Below are 11,683 nucleotides of genomic sequence, written 5' to 3' on the forward strand. Positions count from 1 at the left end.
CACAAGATCATGACCTGAGCCGAAGTCCATTGCTTAACTGACTGAGCCACCCAGGTGTCCCTTGCCTGGTTTTTTTTTTTAAATTGGTGTATTCATCTTTTTATTTTTGAGTTGTAAGAGTTCTTTATATATTCCAAATAAAAGTATCCATATACATATGCAAATATAAAATATATATATATATGTGTGTGTGTGTGTGTGTGTGTGTGTGTGTGTGTATGCATACAAATACTTTCTTCCATTCTGTGGATTCTTTTTCTCACTTATTTAATAGTGTCCTTTGAAGCTACAAAAGGTTTTAGTTTTGGTTAAGTCCAATTTACCTATTTTTTTTCTTTTGTCACTTTGCTTTTGGTGTCATCTCTAAGAAACCATTGCCTAACCCGAGTTTACAAAGATTTATTCTATTTTCTTCTAAGAGTTTTATAGTTTTAATTCTTACATTTAGGTAAATGACCCATTTTGAGTTAATTTCTATATATAGTGTGAGATAGGTGTCCAAATTCATTCTCTTTTCATGTGGATATCTAGTTGTCCCACCACTATTTATTTTCTTTTCAAATTTTAATTTAAATTCTAGTTAACATACAGTGCAGTCTTGGTTTCAGGAGTAGAATTCAGTGATTCATCATATCCATACAACACCCAGTGCTCATCAAGTGCTCTCCTTAATACCTATCACCCATCTAGCCCAGCCCCCATTCACCTCCCCCCATCAACCCTCTGCTTGTTATCTATTTTTTTTTTAATTCTTAAAAAAAAATTTTTTTTTAACGTTTATTTATTTTTGAGACAGAGAGAGACAGAGCATGAACGGGGGAGGGTCAGAGAGAGGGAGACACAGAATCCGAAACAGGCTCCAGGCTCTGAGCTGTCAGCACAGAGCCTGACGCGGGGCTCAAACTCACGGACCGTGAGATCATGACCTGAGCTGAAGTCGGCCGCTTAACCAACGGAGCCATCCAGGCGCCCCTTGTTATCTATTTTTAATAAAGTCTCTTATGGTTTGTTTCCTTCTCTCTCCCCGCCCCCCCCAATATGTTCATCTGTTTTGTTTCTTAAATTCCATATATGAGTGAAATCATATGGTATTTGTCTTTCTCTGACCCTGCACCATTTGTTAAAAGACTATTCTTTCTCCATTAAGTTGTCTTGGCACTCTTTTCAAAAGTCATTTGACTGTAAGTATAAGGGCTTATTTCTGGACTCTTGGTTCTATCACATTCATCGTATATGTCTTTTCTTAGCCAGTACTGCACTGTCTTGTTTACTGTAGCTTTGAAATTCAGTTTTACAATTGACAAGTGCTAGTCGTCCAACCCTTTTCTCCCCCCAAATTTTTGGGGGCTATTTTGGGTCTCTTGCAATTCCATCTGAATTTTAGAATCAGCTTTTTGTCAGATGACTTTTGCGCGTCTATTGAGATGATCATGTGGTTTCTGTCCTTTGTTCTTTAATATGATGTATTCTATTGATTGGTTTTTATATGCTACACCAAACTTGCATTCCTGGGATAAATCTTACTTAGTTATGGTGTGGTGTATTTTTTTTTTTTTATGTCACTGGATTCCATTTACTAGAAGTTGTTGAAGATTCTGCATCTCTGTTTATAAGGGTTATTGTTCTGGAGTTTTATTTTCTTGTGACGTGTTTGTCTCATATTAGGGTAATCCTGGGGCTATAGAATGAATTGGGATATTCTCCATCCTCTTCTAGTTTTTGGAAGACTTTGGAAAGGATTGATGTTAATTTTTCTTTATACATTTAGTAGAATTCACCAGTGAAGCTATCTGAGCCTGGGATTTTCTTTATGGGAAGTTGAAAAAACTATTTTAAAAAATCTTTTTAAATTTTGGTAAAATATACAAAACATAAAATTTGCTATTTAAATGATTTTTCAAATTATTTAACCTTTTTCCTAAGACAAGGCTTTGTGTTTAGCAAAGCTTTGATAAAGATTTGAGAATAACTGAAGGGAATTTTATCATAGAAAAGAAAATTTGGGGGGCACCTGTGTGGCTCAGTTGGTTGAGGGTCAAACTTCGGCTCAGGTCATGGTCTCACAGTTCATGAGTTTGAGTCCCACATCCCATTCTCTGCTGTCAGCACAGAGCCTGCTTTGGATCCTCTGTTCTCCTCTGTCTCTGCCTTCCCCCACTCACTCACTCTGTCTCAAAAATAAACAAACATAGGGGCGCCTGGGTGGCTTAGTTGGTTAAGCAACTGACTTTGGCTCAGGTCATGATCTTGTGGTTGGTGAGTTCAAGCCCCACATCGGGCTCTGTGCTGATAGTTCAGAGCCTGGAGCCTGTTTCAGATTCTGTGTCTCCCTCTCTCTCTGCCCCTCCCAGATTCATGCTCTGTTTCTCTCTCTCAAAAATAAATAAACATTAAAAAAATTTTTTTTTCAATAAATAAACATAAAAAATTTTAAAAAAGAGGAAGAAAAATTCTTAAACTGGAAAGAGATCTGAAGACTCCCAGTGTTCTTAGGGAAAGCCTTTCCAGAGACTCACTCTCCTTTGTCTGCTGCCATGTTTCAGAGGCCAACTTACCTCTACGATAGGTATGTTCTGTGTTGTGTCTCCTTTACTCAGAGTCCAAGTACTATATCCAAACAGCGAGTCCCAGGAAGAGTGGGGAAAATAATGTCAGCTTTCCTTCCCACCTACTTCCCAGGGCACAGTCTACTGACACATAACAGATAGAGTTTTAGATAGAATTATACAAAGCAGTTAATGTTTCCTGAAAAATTTAAATTCCAGATGAGGACGTGGGCTTTCCCTTCACAGGATCGAAGTCTCTTGAAGTGGCTTTCCAAAAACAAGGAAGTTCAGCCCCTGGAAGTGAATTCAAGCAACTAAATTTCGGAAACAATGTGCTATTTTCAAGGTTTCAAAGGTTCCAGAACTACTTCTTAACCTGGACTCAAGTCAAAGTTCTTGAGCTTTGCCTAGTCCTGGTGTCTTCCTAGCTCATGTCCCAGAGAAGGGGTGCAGCAGCTGGTGACCCCCTCCCCCGCATCTGGATTCTATTCCTGAGACAGTAGCCTGAATGTGGGGCCTCTGCTCCCCCTGTGCCCCTGTTTTCCAATTTGGATTCTCTCAATGGAAGCCTACTAAACCTATTTTCTTAAAAGCCATTTCCCATGGCCTAAAACCATTCTCCAAGATCTTTTCTCCCACCTTCCCAAATTATAGAAGGTCCTTAGTGATTGTCCAAGGTTTATCATTCTACTTGGGGTAGACATTTGTATCCTGTTATAACATCACGGCTGCTATTCTGGAGTGTTGTTCACAGAGGTTTTTTTGTTTTTAATTTTTACATTTATTTGTAATTTTTTTGGATGTTTATTTATTTTTGAGAGGGAGAGAGACAGAGTGTGAGCAGGGGAGGGGCAGAGAGAGAGGGAGACACAGAATCTGAAGCAGGCGCCAGGTTCCAGCTGACAGCACAAAGCCCGAGGCAGGCTGGAATCCACAAACTGTGAGATTATGACCTGTGCCACAGTCAGTCGCTTAACCAACTGAGCCACCCAGGCGCCCCATGGTTGGTTTGCTTGAATAATGAGTTCAAGGCATCTGCTACAGACTGAATTGTGTTTCCTCAAAATGCATAGGCTGAAGCCCTACCCCCCAGTGGGCTATTGGGAGGTAATTAAGGTCAGATGATGCCTTGAAGGTAGAGCTTTCAAGATGGGATTAATGGCTTTATAAGAAGAGCGAGGGGCCTATCCACTATGTAAGGACACAGCAAGAAGGTGGCCATCTGCAAGTCAGGAGAGGGCCCTCACTAAGAACTGAATTGGCTGGCACCTTGATCTTGGTCTTCCCAGCCCCTGGAACTGTGAGAAATAAATGTTGATTAAGCCATCCCACTATGGTATTTGGTTATAGCAGCCTGAGCTAAGATAGCATCCTAACTTCCAGTAAAAGCGCCCAATTAATGTAAGCACTCCTGATTTGTGGATAGTGGGGGAAACAAACAGGTGGAGAGATTTGCCTGGAGTGGACAAGCGGAAGAGTTTAAAGTCGTAGACACCTAAACCATGTCAGGTGTTCTTTGTGGATAGAAATACCCATCTCATTTGAAAGTAGGCCAGAAACTACTTCAGAAACAATGCCTTACCTTTTCTTCTCTCTTCCCCACCACCCCCCCTTCCCCACCCCTCTTTTCTGGCTCTGTCTGCCTCTTTTCCATACACTCTCAGCATGACTTCCTAAAGGTACAGATTAAATGGTTGGGGTTATTTGAAAAAAGTGTCTGAAGTTCTCCCAGACGAAGGAATTGTACTATAAAGTAGAATAATTTGAAAGGGAGGAGTTTGTCTTTTTCATGCACAATAAAAAGCTTTCGATTCTTTTAATAACTGAAAAGATTTATAGTTCTGTTAGAGTCTCTACGAACTTCTGATAAAGTTCATATTGTAGTCGTAGTTTATTTCACGAACTGGGAGAATGCAGACTTCTTTTGCGAAGCCTCTGACTTTCTCCGACACACTTCCTCTCTTACGGAGCACACCGAAGGCTGATGTATGAGGAATGCAAATTAACGTGTTCTGCTTATAAGTCAATACAAAAGAAGAGATTATAGCACAGGCATAGCCTTTATGCGCTTCTCAGGACTTCTTATCAATCAGCAGTAACTGAGCTTGTATCGTGTTTATGGCCCAGAGTCGTTGGTACGAGACTTTAGAACCAAATTCGCTCTGCAGCTGTGTGACTTTAGGCATGTCATTTAACCTCACAGACTTCAGATTCCTCTCAGGGAAGAGGGAGATAATGACACCTTTTTGGCCAAGCTCTTGCGAGCATTCTGTGAGGGAATATTTGTACACAGCTAAATGGCACACAGTGGTCACTGTGTCCGATAATTTGATTACAGGCATCGGCTCTTACCCAATATGGAAGGCAAGCAGGATAATTCATGGAGCCCCAGGGCAAGGAGTGCAGCCCAGCCTGCAGAGGAAACTGAGTCCTTCTCACAATGCAGCCTCTTTCTCATCTGCGTCTGGGCCCCCTGGGCCCTTTCCACTCCTACTCTCTGCATTTCTGCTGCTTTTCCTCTCCCTCTGTTGATGGGCTCTCTCAGCTCCATTTCCGCATGGCTCAGGCATGGCCACCATTAACTCTGGTCACATAATGTTCCAGTTTAAGAAGCCAAAAGCTTAGCGTAGAACGCTTGAGTCTTTGTGGCCCACCTCCCTACAGTCGTCTGTGTGCATAGAGAGACGGGGCTTTGTGGGGGCTGCTCCCCTCTCAGCAGAGGTGATAGAAGGAGCCTGTGGAGATGTGGTGGGGCTGAGGGCATCTCCAGAAAAGCCTCTCAAGAAGCAGTGACTTCTGTTCTCTCTTGAAGGTCCCCTCCTACTCACAAATCCACCCAATCATGCCAGTTTTTATCCCTTGATTTCATGTACAAGACTTAACTGTGGACTTGTTCCTGGCTTCCTGAAGCTCGTACTGTAGCTTCCTCATAAATGCACCGTTCTGGTTTTCCTCCTACTTCTTTGATAGAATCATTCCCTTTTTTGACCCCCTTTCCCTTTTCCCCTTAAATAATCAACACTTTTTAGGGTTGTGTCTTGATGTCTATTCTCCTTTGCTCAGTTATCTGTCTCTTCGTGTACTCAGGACAGAAGGCTTGTCAAGTCAATGAGAGTCTTCCTCGTTCCTCTTTTTACTTGTATCTTTAATTTCATAGTAATATCTGACTTTTTAAGTTTTTTATCATTTTTTAAAATATTTATTTATTTTTGAGAGAGACAGAGACAGAGCTTGAGCGGGGGTGGGGCAGAGAGAGAGGGAGACACAGAATCCGAAGCAGGCTCCAGGCTCCGAGCTGTCAGCCCAGAGCCTGATGTGGGGCTCGAACCCATGGACGGTGAGATCATGACCTGAGCCAAAGTCGGACGCCCAACCAACTGAGCCACCCAGGCGCCCCATATCTGCCTTAAAAAAAATATGACACTGTTACTATTTTTAGCTTATTTCTCCAGACTTTTTCCTAATATTTTGAGACCTGGTGATATGTCACATTTCCTATATTTTATACAGTTTGTATTATAGGTTTTGTGATAAGTTTTGGTGTGTGTGTGTGTGTGTGTGCACGCCCATGCGTCTCTGGAGTATGTTAAGAATATCTAGGAAAGCAGCTTAGTAGGTACTTAGCACCTTTTTAAGGAATCCTCAGTTCTGTTCCCAAAGTCCCACAGGCAATTGCTCCTGGGTAAGTACTGTTTGGGAAATCTCTTTGAGCTAGATAATTGTGTAAGGAGTTACAATAGTCTGCTCATCGAGATGGGTGTGATTGCCTGAGATGAGAACTGTCCCTAATAATCATTTTATTGGGGCACCTGGGTGGCTCAGTCAGTTAAGTGTCTGACTCTCGATTTTGGCTCAGGTCATGATCTCACAGTCCGTGCGTTCAAGCCTCATGTCGGGCTCTGTGCTGACAGCTGGGAGCCTGGAGCCTGATTCAGATTCTGGGTCTCCCTTTCTCTCTGCCCCTCCCCCACTCGTTCTCTCTCTCTCTCTCTCTCTCTCAAAAATACATAAAAACATGAAAAATTTTTTTAAAAAGAATCATGGTTTCATAGGTGACATTGCAAAGTTCTCATGATTTGGTGTTTGATCAAAAAGATAGGACACAAACTGTATATGGAAGCTACTCTTTTTGTTGACTTTCCACTCAAGATTTTCAGAGATGTGAACTAAGCCACACAGCAGAGCAAAGGAGGTTGATTTTACCCAAGAACAACAAATGTTGTGCTAAGTTTAAAGTCACTATGGACTTTTGAACAAATGGGCTTACATTTCAGAACCAGGCCTATTTTTCTCTGTGCAAAATGACTTGTTTTGTTTCTACATGTCTTCATAACGTCAATGTCTATACTGGTGCATATGGGAGAGAAAGCCCGCCAAAATACTACCAGCAGTGGAATACCAGAAGTGAATAATTTTATTTTCTCTATAATTTTTATTTATTTAATTATACTTGTACATATTTATACATTTCTACTACTGACATGTGTACTTAAAAAATTTTTTTTAATGTTTATTTGTTTTTGAGAGAGAGAGAGAGCGACAGACCATGAGTGAGGGAGGAGTAGAGTAGAGAGAGAGGGAAATACAGAATCCGAAGCAGTCTCCAGGCTCTGAGCTGTCAGCACAGAGCCCGACGTGGGGCTCGTACTCACAAATGGCGAGATCATGACGTGAACCACAGTCAGACGCTCAACTGACTGAGCCACCTAGGTGCCCCTGGACATGTATACTTTTATGTTTAGAATAAAATCAACTCTACGGGGCGCCTGGCTGGCGCAGTCGGTTAAGCGTCCGACTTCAGCCAGGTCACGATCTCGCGGTCCGTGAGTTCGAGCCCCGCGTCGGGCTCTGGGCTGATGGCTCAGAGCCTGGAGCCTGTTTCCGATTCTGTGTCTCCCTCTCTCTCTGCCCCTCCCCCGTTCATGCTCTGTCTCTCTCTGTCCCAAAAATAAATAAAAACGTGGAAAAAAAAAATTAAAAAAAAAAAAAAAGAATAAAATCAACTCTAAATGGTGCAAAGGATTTTGTGAAGAAAGCAGCATAAGAAGGGAGGCTCTATAGTGTGGCACATGGACACAGTCTTGCTTGAAACGATACAACACATCAAGTGAAAAGTCAGACTGTATGTGGTTGTTGTTGTCTTAACGAATCATGCCAATTCCTTTCCTTCCTAAATCAGGTAAGAGACGCATTTGAAGGGAAGCCACCTGACCATGTAGTCAGATTGCTTCCTTCCGTTCAGTTAAAGCTCCTTAGTCTACAGGACACCGGCGATTCCAACACTGTTGACAGGGACAGTCCTTTATTGGGATGTGTCATGGTAGCCAAGCTCTGTGCAAAATACATTATTCACATTTATCTCATAATTTCCCAAACTGCCCTTTTGCGATTCCCTTTTACAAATGAGGATACTTAGACCCACAGAGATTAAGTGACTTGCCCCAATTATGCAATGAGGCAATGGCAGAGTCTCCTGACTCCCCAACTTTGATATCAGAAAACACTGACAATTTAAGACCAAAGAAGCTATCCTGTGATATGTAGAATGATTGACCATCCAAAGGTGATAATTCGACACTCATGTAAAAGAGACAGAACAAGAATGGGAGTCCTCTACCCTTTGGCACCTACCTGGAGCCTCCAAAAAGTATTTGGTAGCACCCGTCAAGAAGTGACTGGCCTACTTGAGTTTTATGTGCAGCTGTAGATGAAGCCCGATCAGTTATTCAATGAAGAATTTTAGGGCATTCTTTTCTTCCCATTATTGGCTAGCTGTAAACTCTGTACTTGGTTGAAAGACACTACAGAACCAAGCGAGGAGCAAGAAGGGCTAATTTAGCAGAGGAATGAAAGCAGAATTTTAAGAAACTGCTGATGTTTAGGAAATGAAAGGGGCTGATAATAGCGATTAATGATTGTGAAGCCCAGGCCTCTGCTGTGAGTCTTAAAACCAGTTCTAAAACAGAAGAAGATTAAAATACATATTGATCTGCTGATGGGCCAAAGGTAAAGTTTAAAAGCAAAGAATTGACCAATATGTATTACATTAATTAAACCCTTCTCTGGGATGTGAATAAACACAAGCTGATAACTAGTATCTGTGAGTTCCTGAATTGATTCCGCATTGAGTATACTTCAAAGATGCAGGGCCATGTCCGTCTGCAATCACCTTCAGAAAGGCTGTCTTGCTACAGAGGAATGCCATAAGACACTCAAAGTTTTCGTGTGCAACTGATCCCCTTACTTACTTTACTAATGCAGGGGCTGTAATAGCAACAGGCTTTGAAGTGCAAAGCTTTCCTGGAGTTATGCACTCATTAAAAACCACCATGCTTTCATAAAATCCAGGAACTCTAATGGGAAGGATTTCACATTATGAGGGCAGCGAGAATCCAGACTGCCCTGATCTGTGCCCTCTTGCTTGCCTGGCACTCACTTAAGATGTGGGCCATCTTCCTTCCTTCCTTCCTTCCTTCCTTTCTTTCTTTCTTTCTTTCTCTTCTCTTTCTTTCTTTTTCTTTTCTTTTCTTTCTTTCTCGTTCTTTCTTTCTTTCTTTTCTTTCGTTCTTTCTCTTTCTTTCTCTTTCTTTCAAATGTATTTATTTAAATTCAAGCTAGTTAACTTCAGGAGTAGAACCCAGTGATTCATCACTTCCATATAACACCCAGTGCTCATCCTAACAAGTGCCCTCCTTAATGCCCATCACCCATGTAGCCCATCCCCCCCAACCTAACACCCCTCCAGCAATCCTCAGTTTGTTCCCTGTATTTAAGAGTCTCTTATGGTTTAGCCTCCCCCTCTGTTTTTATCTTATTTTTCCTTCCCTTCCCTTATGTTCATCTTAAATTCCACATATCATATATTTGTCTTTCTCTGACTGACTTATTTCGCTTAGCATGATACACTCTGGGTCCATCCAAGATGTGGACCAGCGTACTCAGCCTTAGACCTAGCACTCTGTAAAAGCTATGAGGACCTTGGAGAGCTTTCCTGTTGATGTACATATAGGTGATTGTTTCCATTCTGTTGTTTATCTCATCCTTTTTTTTCATATACAGTTGATGAACATAGGTTCTGTAAGGGGATCCTACAGGAACCAAAGAGCTAAGTATTGAAGAAAGACTCTGGGAATTTAGAGTGTGGCAAAGGTGATATTTCAAATCAGTGGAGGAAAGATGGCTTGTTTAGTACATGACATAAGAATCACTGAGAGTCATTTGGAAAAAAGTATTTCAGCATAGGTAGTTTATAGTCATTTGGAAAAAAAGTATTTCAGCATAAACTACCTATACTGAAACAAACTCCAGAAAATAAAAGATTTAAATACTTGCAAGCTACAAATGTACTAGAAATATACCTAAGTCATTGTTTTTCATACTATTGATCGAGAGAAGGCCATTCAAGGCAGGACTCCAAACCTAAAATTTGTAACAGGAAATACTCGTAAATTTGACCATGTACAAGTTTTGTCTTATAAAAAAAAACATACCACAAACAATGTCAGAAGGTAAGCAAACAAAACAAAACAAAACTAGAAAAAGTGTTTATAACACATATCAGAAAATGAGCTAGTATCTTTAACATTTAAAGAAATTTTGAAAATCAAAACAAAACAGATGAGCATATGGGAAGCAGGGGGAAAAAGAGAAGGAAACAAATCGCAAGAGACTCTTAACTATAGAGAACAAATTGAGGGTTGCTGGAGGGGAGGTGGGTGGGAGATGGGTTAAATGGGTGATGGACATTAAGGAGGGCACTTGTGATGAGCACTGGGTGTTATTTGGAAGTGATGAATCACGAATTATACTCCTGGAAAAATATTACACTATATGTTAACTAACTAGAATGTAAATAAAAGTTTGAGGGGCACCTGAGTGGTCAGTCAGTTAAGCGTCTGACTCTCGGTTTTGGCTCAAGTTATGATCTCGCAGTTTTGTGAGTTCAAGCCCCGCGTGGGGTTCTCTGCTGGCAACGTGGAGCCTCCTTGGGATTCTCTCTTTCTCCCTCTCTCTCTCAAAACTAATTTTAGAAAACTGAAGAAAATAAAAATAAAATAAAAAATTGAAGAAAAACAATAAAGGACTCTTAAAAATCAGTATGAAAAAGGAAATCACTCCAATAAAAAATAGACAAGCACATGGGCATCAGTTCCCAGAAAAACAAATACAAGGAGATTCACAGCAGCCGTATTTATAATGGGCAAATCCAGGATATAAAGAGTCTTCAATGATATGATTTACCAAGTTGTTATAACAGCTATGAAAAAAAAAAAAAGAATGAAGTAGATTTACATATATTGATACTGAAAAATGTTCATAAGTCCAAAATAATAGTTTTAATTTTAAAACACCTAGCAGGTTGGATAACAATGTTTACTCTAATCCCATTGGTATATAGAAATATATGTCAATTTGAAAGGACATACAGGGGCACCTGGGTGGCTCGGTTGGTTAAGCGTCCAACCTCGGCTCAGGTCATGATCTCGCGGTTTGTGAGTTCAAGCCCCGCGTCGAGCTCTGTGCTGACATCTCAGAGCCTGGAGCCTGTTTCAGATTCTGTGTCTCCCTCTCTCTCTGACCCTCCCCCGTTCATGCTCTGTCTCTCTCTGTCTCAAAAACTAAATAAACGTAAAAAAAAAAAAAAAAAAAAAAAAAAGGACACACAAATTAACGGTTGACTCTGGGGATTAGGATTGGAATATAAAAGGATAAATTGAGTTCTGCACTGTTTGATTCTACCTTGTATTATTTTTATAAGTTAAAACACTGCTTTTTTTTTTTCAACGTTTTATTTATTTTTTGGGGGGCAGAGAGAGACAGAGCATGAACGGGGGAGGGGCAGAGAGAGAGGGAGACACAGAATCTGAAGCAGGCTCCAGGCTCTGAGCTGTCAGCCCAGAGCCTGACGCGGGGTTCGAACTCCTGGACCGCGAGATCGTGACCTGGCTGAAGTCGGACGCTTAACCGACTGCGCCACCCAGGCGCCCCAAAACACTGCTTAATTAAATAAGTATGAAGACAAATTGTAGTAAAGGCTCAAACCACATAATGAAAATGGAACATAATACCAGATACATCATGCGTTGAGAAAGAATGCTCAACAAGGCTTGGTCCTGAATTGGTGTAGGGTGAGGGGA

The sequence above is a fragment of the Leopardus geoffroyi genome, chromosome D4, assembly GCF_018350155.1.
Source record: "Leopardus geoffroyi isolate Oge1 chromosome D4, O.geoffroyi_Oge1_pat1.0, whole genome shotgun sequence".
NCBI classification, from domain to species: domain Eukaryota; kingdom Metazoa; phylum Chordata; class Mammalia; order Carnivora; family Felidae; genus Leopardus; species Leopardus geoffroyi.